The 12783-nt window shown below is 38.2% G+C and overlaps 1 protein-coding gene and 1 long non-coding RNA gene across 2 annotated transcripts in view; one reads left to right on the forward strand and one right to left on the reverse strand.

The window, feature by feature from the left end:
* The window catches only part of LOC117210033 (plexin domain-containing protein 2), a 44910-nt gene that overhangs the window by 13578 nt on the left and 18549 nt on the right, over nucleotides 1-12783 (reverse strand). The window lies entirely within an intron of this gene.
* On the forward strand, nucleotides 3565-5175 carry LOC117210041. Its single transcript, XR_004488032.1, has 2 exons — nucleotides 3565-4819; nucleotides 5129-5175. It is a non-coding gene; the product is annotated as an uncharacterized LOC117210041 (long non-coding RNA).

Below are 12783 nucleotides of genomic sequence, written 5' to 3' on the forward strand. Positions count from 1 at the left end.
CATAGGCGGTGCGTTTTTTTTATTCCCGATTACGAAAAAAAAAAATTGATCGTCTATCGACTAACAGGTATATTTTCGGGCATAAAAGGGCTCGTTTTTTTTTCTCGAAGCGTTTAATCAACGAATATGTCAATCGTCCGATTTCTCCCCTCGTTAGTAGTTAATTACACCCGTGTGATATTAAGTAATAATTAGACCGCAGATTTTTATGTAAATTCATACTCTATGAATATAGTTAGAGAAAGGAATGGAACACGAAGGCTTGTTTGTTTCACTTACTACGTTTCACAACGAATACCTTACTTTGGATGTTTTATATATTTCTACTTTTCTTTTTTTTTTTTTTTTATTTATTTATTTACATTTTACAATTTGTCCAGTAGGACATTTGGTAAAATATTATAGCTTAGTGGCATAATAATATAACATGTGAATGGCTACCCCCAGTGGGATACCATCCTCGAATTATATATTTCTACATGATGCATCACGTGCATTCTTGCATCCTCCAAGTTCCCGCAAATGCACAAACAATCGCAGTCTGATAATAATTATAGTCGAAATGCTGATTGCCATGTATTTTTTTTACGATGCGAAAGATATATTTAGCTATTATAGAAGACGGTGTTGACTCAAAAAAGGCTGCAGGATGTCCAGGAATATAGGTAGAAAGAATGGACAATACGCGTCGCATGTAGGAAGATATGTAAGAAGCAAATCAATGCTAAAGCAAAATTGCGTTGTAAGAACGCAAATTGTACGATACGAAAAAAATGAGTTTTAAACGAAATCACTGCATGCTTATGTACTGGTGTGGCTCCATGCTCCAGTACGCTTTGTATCGATAGAAGACTCGATTCTTCATCCAAATCGGAGCCAAACACTTTGTACAGTTTCGATTCTTATCGTTTCTGCTGACTGTAGAAACTGTCTGTCTGTCTGTCTCTTGTAAGTTTACATCGTAAGCAGCTGTGTTGCAAGACATGTGGCGCCGATATTCCTGACGACCTCCCGGTATCTGGCAGGGAGAGAGAGAGATCACAGTGATGCAGCATCCGTTGAATAATTATTTTTTGATCTTGCCGCGAAAGTACATACCTCTCTATACCCTCGAACATGGCTCCTTCAGCATTTTACTTGTACTATTTGTATTTCATTTTTACAATGCACGTCATTTTATCTTCTTTCTTTTGTTAGAACTCTACCTCTTTTAGTGCATATCCTTATCTAGTAAATTTATTTGCATGATTTATTTACGTACTTACGCGATCACGCATTAAATGGTTTGATTGTGAATGACTCACTGGTCAAATATATTTTTCGACAATTTACGGCGTTATTACGTCGAAGAGATTTCAAAGGTTCCAAAATGAAATCCTTCATTTCTGTGATAGAATTCAATGAGGAGTTGCGCACGTGACACGCCCACGTATTCGACGATGTGAAATTTCTCTGCTTTGTTGCTGCTCTTCTATCGCTGTTATCTGCTATGACGCAATGCCTATCTTTTATTGTCGACCGGAAATTAACCGGCAATGTCAATGTTACTTGTACTATGTACCATCCACATTGAGATTTCCAATTTAAGTGCAGTGACGTTTAAAATTTACACATTCGTCAGCAAGGAAAGCGAGATCTCTTTACCTTCTTTCTCGTCGTTACTTTTCTTGTTACATTAGAAACGCAAAGTCTGTAAAACGTGTATTGTAAAACGTGATTTCGTCGTCGAATCGATACACGTTCGAAATTGAGCATTTGCCTAAGGGAAAGCTGGTCCATCTGCACTTAGTTGCATATCGTTTGTTTCAAATTCCCTCGACTAACACGTCAAGCACCTTATCTGGTTTCAAAGATAAAATTCTGATATTATACAGCCTACTATACTACCGACTACGACTATACTTTTGATATTTACTAAAAAACGAAAAACTATCTTTACTTTATTTAGTGTTCTATAACAAATGTGAGTGCAGTTACAACGACGCCAATATCAAACAACAGACTTGTAGATATTTATATAGATACATTGCAGATACTTATAGAATGCAAAATTATATAAATGTTCGTAATCTCTAATATACCTTTCGAGCCGATTCTCTCGCAAACTAATCCTCGTACGATAACATCACATTACATATTCCTTCCTTGTTTTTTCACGAGCAATCACCTGATGCCCGTTTGTGTATGTTATTGAGCCGGACACTGTATAAATATCAAGTTATAAGACTGGCACGGGCAGAAAATGTGTGCAGTGTGTAAGAAAATAGAATAGAGGTAGAAGGTGAAAAAGTTAGCAGCCAAGGATGCGCATAATATGCGCATAAAGTATGTATTTTTGGTGTACAAGCAATTGTCAACGAATGGTAGAGGTATATTACCGCGCAATTTATCTGAAAACTTGGTATTATTCGTTAATTATCGTTTATCATCATTAGATATCGCAACATCGTTTCACTTTACGGATAACAATACATTTGTTTCGTCTTTTAATTACGTATAAAATGTTAGAGCGAATTGCACTTGCAACTACACGCATTATATAAGCTTCAAACAACACTCGGTTACACGATGTTGAATTTACTCGTTTTACTTGTTTTACGAATATTCGGCGAAAGTTTAGTCCGTAAATCAATCTCTTTTAATTCAGACATCCTGAATTTCTGTTTTTGCGTGTGTTCTTTTCGTATTATTTTATTGTATTTTCGTTTCATTTATTGCATCAAAGGGTCTAATTTATTTTGTATTTAAACGTTTTGTCCAAACAGTAGAATAACGTTAAACATAAATAAACTCGTTAAAAATTACAAGACGTAAATCGAGCAACTTAATCCGATATCTGTCCAACTTTTCTCCGAGTTCCGCGTAGAATTTCCCCGATGAAATCGCAACTCATCATGAAACCGCGTTTGTCTGTGCCAGGAGTATATTGGGCGTCACGTCGTTTTCCTTCTAGAAATTTCCGGCTTTCCTGGCGATTGTGCTCGCCTGCCCGGTTACCTCGGTCTCTCCACTGCAAAACGTTCCTGCTTGCCATCCGCTTACTTATCTCTCCAAACTTGTGTCTGTTCATTTACGAGGAGCTTATCGCGCCTACCTTCCACGCATTCTCACACTTGTGCACTCGGCGTGCTAGAAAATTTGCATACCACGGTTCTTACTCTGATTCTTCGCCTCTTTGTTTCGTTCGTCGGAACGAGAACGAAACAGAGGCACAAAAATTCGAAGCCAAGGTTACACGAAGAAGTGAATCGAAATGCTCGCAACGAAAATGATGCTTAGCCATCTTCGTGTTTCCAGGGAAATGAAAAGATACTCTGCCATTTTCCTTTATAATTTCCATTTGATACGTTCCAATATCGATTCCTGTCTCCTTCTCGTTACGAGAATACCAATTACATATTTTCTTTAAGATTGAGGTATGTAAAAGGTTGAAAGAAGCAGGTCTGCGCGTAAAGCTACTAGGCAGGTATAGGTAATCGACCGACCATAGTTGGACCGGAATCCTGCTTCGTCCTTGAGGAACTCGGAACATGCTCGAAGGTGATTCGCGTGATCTTTCTCCAGAGACCGTACCGTCACAGTTTCAGATACCATGATATAATAGCCACAGCTAAATACGTAACTCTGCGTTGTATGGTTACAGCGGTATAGCGATAAAACTTTCGTCGTGTTCTATTATATCTTTCTTCGCACGCTGTCTGTCTAATACTATAGTTTTCCAAGCGTCTGGATAACAACGGTGTATTAAAACAAGGAAACTTCCAAGATGTTTAACGGTCTTGACATTTTTACTTCGTAACATGTTATTAGTATATCGTCTATATTTATGCAAATCCGTGTTTGTTATGAACGAAAGGCAGAAAATTCTTTTAACAGATTACCTGTATTCCTTGATACATTGCAAAGATATTTGTGCTTGCTAAAATAAAAACATCAGACCTAACGATATAAGAATACAAGGATCACAGTAGCAATTGATTAATGTCAACGTCGTCTTTCGATGCTATAATGCTAAATTTCCCGCAAGTGCATAAACATCTGCAGCCTAATTACTATAGATTATACGTACTACTGTCTTGTTATTGTGACAATTAACGTTCCTATAACAGCGGAGTCGGTTATTATACATTTCAAGGTTACTTAAAGCACATTTTAAAGTGGCCATGACAAAACGGGAGCAAATATCGGCTGAATTGGAGTTCGATTCACGCCGAAAACGAACTGCTGGATATTCTCTGCTCCAAGGCCATTCGCCAAGAAGAGAATCGTAAGTGCATATAGTTGCGATTCGTGCGTCTGGCCGGCAGGTATGGCGAACGCGTGAACGCATAAGACGCGATCCACGAGATCCACGATGAAACCAGTTTTTAAAACGTGACTCACGATTGTCCCGTATCATATGCGACATGCTGTAAAAATAGCTTAGTCAGAACTCGTTCCTGAACATCCTCGAGCAACCGCCTTGCTCGCCAAGCACGGCCAACAATGTTCGCGCGAACGAACCGCGAAAAACGTTTGTGCATCATGTGCATACCTATTAGAAAAACGCTGACGCGCCTGTATTCCTGCATTTCCGACGTCATTTAACCGATACTGAGTCACGCTTTTCCATTCCGGTGTTCTTCGTGGCTCGTTCTTTTCGATTATATATTCCGCGTGTAAGGATCGCGCGTCGTCAATTTTTTTCACGCGTCGAACATCGCACGCGATCGAGAACCGGCTGGTTTGAACTTCGTTCAAGAAATATTTCGCAACTTTCGCACTGTGTGCAATTTCTTGGCTGCAGACTTTCGCAGAAAGCATTCTAAAGCCGTGCAACGTAAGCGTTCGCAGTATATTCAACCGTTTTCCTTGCGAGTAACTTTTTAAATATTATTATTCCAAATGTTGAGACTTCTAAGTATTTCCAGTGCATGTTCCTCTTTTTCAACGTATGAAATGTCCGATTCTGTTCTATCTATGTTCTATGTATTTGTAGATGTATCATTCTATGTTATTTTAACTCTTGGACGGCACGCTAAAATAATTAAAATAGATAGAAGACGTTTAGCTGCTTTATCATTTGCACTTGAAATATACATATATATTTGTGGATATATTTTGCGTATTTTAATTTCTATATTTTTAGACCTATGTAAGGACTGAGTAAAAAAGGAACCTTCCTAGGACACGCACAAAAAAGGATCTATACACGTGTAAAATGTTCCGCAAGGAAAGAAGCGATTTGTAATATCGGCAACGAGACAAGATGCAAACGTAACCGTGCAATTATGGATGTCGATAAAGATAAGGCATGTCGATGTTACGTAAAGGTTTAACATCCGGAAGTGGCGCGACGCATACAGCCTACGTAATAGGAAACTATCTCCCTTTGCCTCTTCCTTTTGATTTCTTTCACTTTTATGCTTCCACGCGATTTCCATCCTCGTTGTGTCCGTCATAGATCATACTTATGCATGACGCACGATGAATATCGTGTAGTAATCCTACTGCCTGCTTGAGTTGTGATACATAAATAAAAAAACACTTTTACCAACTAGAAAGATAAAAAGTTAATAATGCAGGACGAACAAGTATCAACTCGACACTTTCTACTCGACACAAATATTTTAAGAATATTTACAAATATAGTTTATGAAATATATTTTCGCTTTTATCGCGTTCATAAATATTGTATTTATTTTTTTTTATTTATTTATTAAAATTACAATCAATTCTTGCGTTGAGAATATAAATATTGTATTATGGAGAGAAAACCGTCGGACATCTCGATGAATCACAGTTAGAAAACAATAAAAGTGCTTACAGGCCGGGAAAGATGAGAAATCCCGGTGGGTCATTACTTTTTTATTTAAAGATGTTTATTAAACCCAAGATATAATTTTAAATACATTTTGGTATTCACAATAGACGGTGAATTTTTGTAGTGATGTTTTAGGCAAAAGTACCGATACGCAACGGCGCTTTGCATTTTTCGTGTTTAGTATAATTTTTGGGTTTAAGCCGCTGGGGGAGCGGAGCTTCTATGTGATTTTGTTTTTGTTTGTTTTTTCTGTCCTGAAAACTTGGTCGCAAAACAGGACTCTTCGGTAGCTTGCTTTTTGGGTGCTGTGTAACTTTGGGGAGGGGTGGGATGAGAGGGATGGGGGGGTCATTACCTGTCGCCCTATATGACTACTTGTGTCAATACCTGCAAAACACGTGTACGTTGTAGCAATAACGAAAGCTCTAGGTACAAAGGCTTCCTTGGTGAAGCTCCAATTAATTTCGGGATAATAGTTATTCGTGAGTTGTCCAGTCGTTGTGAGTTATTAGTTGTAAGAAGTCGAACCGTTGTAAGTTGTCGAATCATTGTGAGTTGTTAGTTGCAAGGTCAGTACTTAAAGAAATTTAGTTGCTTTAGTTGTATCACATTATTGCACTAAGTTCTAATTAAATAGATATAATCCTTTCTCTGTTTCAATCACGATAGATAAATCTATATAATAAACAAAGATCGGTATAATCCTGATCTTTATAATGTTTTCCCAGTAGAACTTATTTCGTGTTTTTGCAATCGTCTCGCGATCTTTCGAGGAAACAGTATAAAAATGGAACGGAAAGACGGAACTTTTAAATACCTTGATCCGGATGATAGCAAAATTCTCAGAATAACGCGTAAAATAACACGGGAAAACAATTCAGAGCGCTGGAGAAGCTTGAAACGTTCGAAGCTTTGATGTTCGAAACTTTCGCTAAATCTCGATATAGAAACGAAGAAACGAACATCGGAATAAAGAGACGCGAAAGGATAATTAGACGCGTTTCAAAAGAATTCCGAAGATGGAATTGTGGTTTTAAATTGACTTTTGGTCAACTGAGTAAAACTAGGTAAAAGTTATCCTTTTAACGTTCTTTTCTAAAACAGGTTACACGAGAGCCGATGTTCTTTTTATTAGCTACTATAGGAGTTTCCTCCTTTCTTTCTTTCGTTCTTTCTTTCAATAGCTCGAGCATTTTTTTCCACGTTGGCGATTCTTTGGGCGCATTCTCGCGACAAGCGTGCATTGTTCTACGAAGCGACGTGAAAACGCAGATCGCGAAGAATCGAAACGATTCCCGAGCATTTCTGCGCGTTGCGCCGTACATTTCTCTTTCACGGGCAACGTTTTTATCTGTTCCCTTACGCGCAAGGAAGTTCCGTTCGAAATTCTACTCTTTGTTTCCTCGAAAGGTCCGTAATTAAAGAGAAATTTCGTACAGCGCTACGAAATAAGTATTTCCTTCTGCAGCAACTTCTAACGACACGCTAATGTTCCTGCGCGTGATAATCGCAAGAAGAAACTAGTTTTCTCTCGATCTACTTTTTTTCTATCTGCTATAATCCAGTCTGTTTGGAAAAGAAAATTGCAAATTATTTCTCGATATCGCGTTAACATCAACAAATATTAGATTGCCCGAAAAGTTTCTTTCGTTTCATAAGGTGATCATAGATGAACAACAATTTCTGTTTTATATTATTTTATTATTACTGAAAATTCTCAACGCGAGAATTGATTGTAATTTTAATAAATAAATAAATAAATAAAAAAAAATATTATTTTATTGAATCAGGTATGATCCATTTTGTTCTATTTCTATTATTATGTTCGTGCACAATTCAATAAACTAATATATTTTTTTTATTTATTTGTTAAAATTTACGATCAATTCTCGCATTGAGAATTTTCGATAATTTCTTCTGGCGTGGCGCAGTGACATGGCTAATTATTTATAATAAGTTAATACTTATTATAGATAAGTATAATTTATAAGTATTATAAATAAGTAAATATTACTTAATTTAGATAACTAATTGAATCTAGCGTTTAGGTCTAGCGGGTAGTGTCTCTTCAGCCTGTTTCTTTTTTTTTTTTTTATTTATTTATTTACATTTTACAATTTGTCCAGTAGGACATTTGGTAAAATATTATAGCTTAGTGGTATAATAATATAACATGTGGATGGCTACCCACAGTGGGATACCATCTTCGAATCTCTTCAGCCTGTGGATCTCAATAAACTAATATAAAACAAAAAACAATGTGCGTCTATTATTTCCTTATAAAACGAAAGAAACATTTCGGACAACCTAATGTATATAGAAATTGAAAATTCGCGGGTAATTTTATAGTTACGAAACGTAGACACATATAAATGTTGAATTCAACTCGCAACGAAATAAATCAATCAAATTCGAAGATGGTATCCCACTGGGGGTAGCCATCCACATGCTATATTACTATATCACTAAGCTATAATATTTTACCAAATGTCCTATTGGACAAATTGTAAAATGTAAATAAATAAATAAAAAAAAAAAAACTCGCAACGGTTGAAACACAGTGTCATGATGTGTTTTAGAGGGTACAAGGAGCGAAAAGAAGCAACGAGGAACAGCATGTACGCAACAAGTAAGTGTTCGTAACAGTTTCCATCGATTCATTCGAATCACGACGAATCAACGAAAAGGTCGTGGCTCGTTATAGTCCCCTTTGGTTCATCTGTTAATCTAACGGTTCAATGACACGTGGGAAATTTTCAGAATCGAGGACAGTTGGCCGCGTATACAAATATGGCCTGCTTGTATTTTCCTTCCTCTCTTGCGTTACATTGCCACCGAGTAGACCACGACCGCCCACTATTCTCTTCTTACGACGTACGTATATGCGTTAGACGCTGTCTAGTAGAATTAGCTACTCTTTTCATTCGAATCACCTACGATAGACGTTGGACGCGTGTTCGATCGTCGTCCGTATACGACGCACGTGGCTCGTTTTGTTCCATATAAAAGGAGTGACCGAGCGTGACGATTCGCTCGCGTTTTCCAGCGCAATTACCGGCGCTCCTACCAAAGGCCGACTCGCTTAAACGCGTTCGCAATGTCCTCGTACCATCTCGTCACACAATCGCTCATAAGTCGTAAGTGGCGCTCATAGAAAAATAACTCGGACGATTTACGGTTATGAAAAGCGGTGGCTGGATGTGTGCCCTGTGTGGAAAGTTCACCGCTCGTAAAACGGACGGATACGATTTGCGGTCTCACAGTAATTTACGCGACGTACGTACGGTCACGGAAAGGAATTGTTCGTTTTGGCGAAACGTATTGCACAATATGCTTTCGTTCGTTGTTTGGTAAAACGCTGGTGAACTTATCACTCGATCTAATATCATCGCCACGGATGTATCAAAGTATTCCGATACTTTCAAATTCACAACGGTGTATTATGTATGTGCTTTCTTTTCCTAGGTTGGCAAATCGAACGACCACTTTCAAATTTGAAGTTTCACGTTTTCTCAGAATCGCGCCGCGACCACGTGTTGCTCCGCTTCGTTTCGTCCAATTTGTCGGATGGCAGAAAAAGAAAAATATTCATCGATTATTATAATCGATGGTCGTAAAGACGTGATATTTTAGAAGATGTATCGTTCACCGTGATATATACTCCGATATCGAGGAAAACACGCGAAATCGCTGCAACACTTTCCATTAAGAAAGCGAACTTCATCCGGTGAAATCGTTCCGATTCGCGGTCCTAAGGTCAACAGATCTCGACAGATGGATCTCACCTGTGACACTGCTTGAAATTGACCTATTTCGAGGTACATTTGCATTCGTGCAAACTCGCGCTACTCTGCTTCTCCTACTCGTGGTTCATTCGACACGACGAATATATAAGCCAGATTACGATTTATCAAAGAATAGTTTTCGTAATCCATGAAATCTTCAAAGTTGTCCACGGAGGAGCTACGTTTAAAATTTTCCACGAAATTATTTAATCCGTCAGGCGGTTAAAAATATTATTACGTGAATGAAATTAGGAAGACTTATCTCATCCGTAATAATCGCTTTATTCAAGAATGCGACGAAGCAATTACGTTATTCGAGCGTTCATATTACCGTTCTCCGTGCCGTCTCATTTTTCTCGAAGATAAATTATACAATGTTAAAATTCGCAAGAATTAAAGCCGACTGAGTTTCGCGATTATAGAAGTCTTTGACTGAGCGATCTAGTTAAGTTAGGCTCGTTAAAGCGCGCTTCGAACAGTGTGGAGAAAAGAGGCTCGTTTGTTCCACGCTCTCTGGAAACTCGTAGAAATTTTTTCAACTTCGAAGCATATCGATGCGGTAGGAGGATTTTCAGGTCAGCGAGTCGCGTAACGACGTTCGCGAATATCAGTGGCGATTTAGCTGGATCGTAAGCGAAAGAGAGGCCTATGCATTCGCTTTCCCCGTATCCCAATGAATCACGATTTTCCGATCGCCGAATAATTTCCTCCTTCGATACTTGTAAAGCCAAGATAACAAGAAATATGAGTTGGACGAAAGGAGAGAGGGCCAAAGACCTCGAACGTTTCTCGGGGCTCGCATGCCGCGGTTTTTGGTGAAAGCGATCATTGTTCCTCTCGGTATGCCTGTAACAAGAAAAACGAGACTTCCATTCCGTTTCGATACGACTACAGACATCTGATGTTACCTTCAACCGATGCTACATGGAACTGACTGAACAATTCCAGATAATTCGGGTCGTATATAATCCACGTTACACTTGCTGTATACGAACATTGGAACGCGTGTACATGTCGAGAAGTAAAAGAAACGTTGCTGAAAATTTCCGACTTACCCTTCTCGAGTTGGATGTTCCTTTTAACAACGAACGATACAGTAATGGAGGCAATGATATTCAGATTTCGACAAATATTTTACGACGATTCGTAATTTTTATGAACGCGCAAAAATCAAAATTTAGGCAAAACTTGTGTTTTCTATATATCTCGATATATGTGCCACTCGACTATTATAATCGAGTATTATACTCGGAATATTTGCTATGGCGCGTCAGTAAGTCATAAAAATCCGCAGCCTAATTATAATTTTTTAAATGACTTGCATAACTCGATTTGTAAGGCGATCTTATGTGCCAATAGGTCTGCATAATGGCGCAAGAGAAAGTACAGGTCAGCTGAAAGTTTCTTTGGGACGGTGTTTTCATTTCGGAAATTCTAAACTCGTAAAGATATTGTTCAATACGTTTCGTCATGGTTCACCGACAGTTTAAAAAATTCTTTCTTCGTGAATCATCTTCGTTAACAACGGGATGTTCCCGTTGATAAGCGAATTAGGTGTCCGCCAAGTATATTCTTGGTGAATTAAACCAAGTTTCCGCTTCGATGCCGACTAATTCACCTGTTGACGCAACACGGCGAAAGTTTCCACCGAGTAAGTAACCGTTTCAACGGTTCTGGCTAAATTCAGGAAACGTGAATTTCGACTGTGGCTTAGAATTTATTGTGAAGTTCGCTTTAATCGTCGAAAATATCATATCCCGTGAATTCGCACGATAAAATTCAACGAAGAATATTACCTTTCACGGATTCGCGGGATATTGATCGAAGATACAGCTTTAGTCGTCGATTTCTCCAACAGCTCTTATTCCAACAACATCCTGCGTTAGAGGCAAATTTTTTTTTTTATTTATTAAGATTACAATCAGTTCTCGCGTTGAGAATTTTCAGTAATTTTTCTGGCCTGGCGCAGTGACATGGCTGGTTATTTATAATGAGTTAATACTTATTATAGATAAGTATACTTTATAAGTAAGTATTACAAATAATAGGCAAACTTAAGGCTAAACTTTGAATAATACGGAGCGCAAGAGGAAACTGGTCCTGCGAAACTACTAAAAGACATGTGTAGACTCGAAAGCAGTTTAGGAAGATTAGGAAGATGAATTAAAAAACCAAGAAGAGAAATTATCATCTGTTGTATATGAAACGCAGTTTCGAACAATTTCAGTCACTCGAGTATCCGCTTTTTGCGTATTTAATTGCTTCTTGGATTCTACCAGGTCTTTTATTTTCGATAAATTCGCGTGTTGCGCTTGAAAATTTCGTTGGAAAATTAGCTGGCGGTAAGACTGGACATTAGAATGTCTACGTAACAACGGTCTAGCACGAACCTCCAGGCACGAGTCAATAAATTGTCAGAGGTTTCTTTTCTGCGCATACTAATCAAAGAACTTTACTGTGCTGGTCGTTGTTGGACAAAGGAAACTGCTTTGCAATTCATGTCGTGCTGGCAATGTCTCGTCGATAGCGTTAAAACGTCGTCTAATAAAAACACAGTAAACGCTTCGACGTATGGCTTCGATCGGATATCGCGTTGCAAATTCTTTTTAGAAAGGGTCGTGCTGAGAGAAGAATTCTGCGAGTTTCATCCGGAGAGAGAAGGAAATGCTCACACAGACTCGATAGATACAAGCGCAAAGAAATGAAAGAGGGGAAACCAAGAGGACTTCCTTCCATTAGGTGGCGGCAGTATGGAAAATGAACATTTTTGTTCAAGATAGGGTATCTTCAAATATCGTCTTTTGAAAACCAACACGTTTATCTCTATAGTCTTGGAAGACGAATTCTACGAAATTTTAGGAGAAATTTGTTTTCTCATCTTCGAGTCAGTACACAGTGATTCATCGTTTAAATACGTATCTACTGGCAGTAACTTCCTTTCACGTAAATCTACTATTTTCAGATTTCTGATATGTTTTTTTCAAATATTGACAAATATTTCGCGCTGCCACCGCGCGCGATTAATATCGCTGACAAGTTACGCATTGTAGCGACAAGTTATAGACCCTTTACTCTTCGCAAGTTTATTATTTTGCGTCGCGCAGAATAATTGGCCAATTAGCAATTTGTAAAATTTGCATTTAAAATTCCGTTCGCTTCGTTGCCAGACTTGTTATTATAATACAAAAGAATTTA

The sequence above is a fragment of the Bombus bifarius genome, unplaced genomic scaffold (assembly GCF_011952205.1).
Source record: "Bombus bifarius isolate JDL3187 unplaced genomic scaffold, Bbif_JDL3187 scf7180000008199, whole genome shotgun sequence".
NCBI classification, from domain to species: domain Eukaryota; kingdom Metazoa; phylum Arthropoda; class Insecta; order Hymenoptera; family Apidae; genus Bombus; species Bombus bifarius.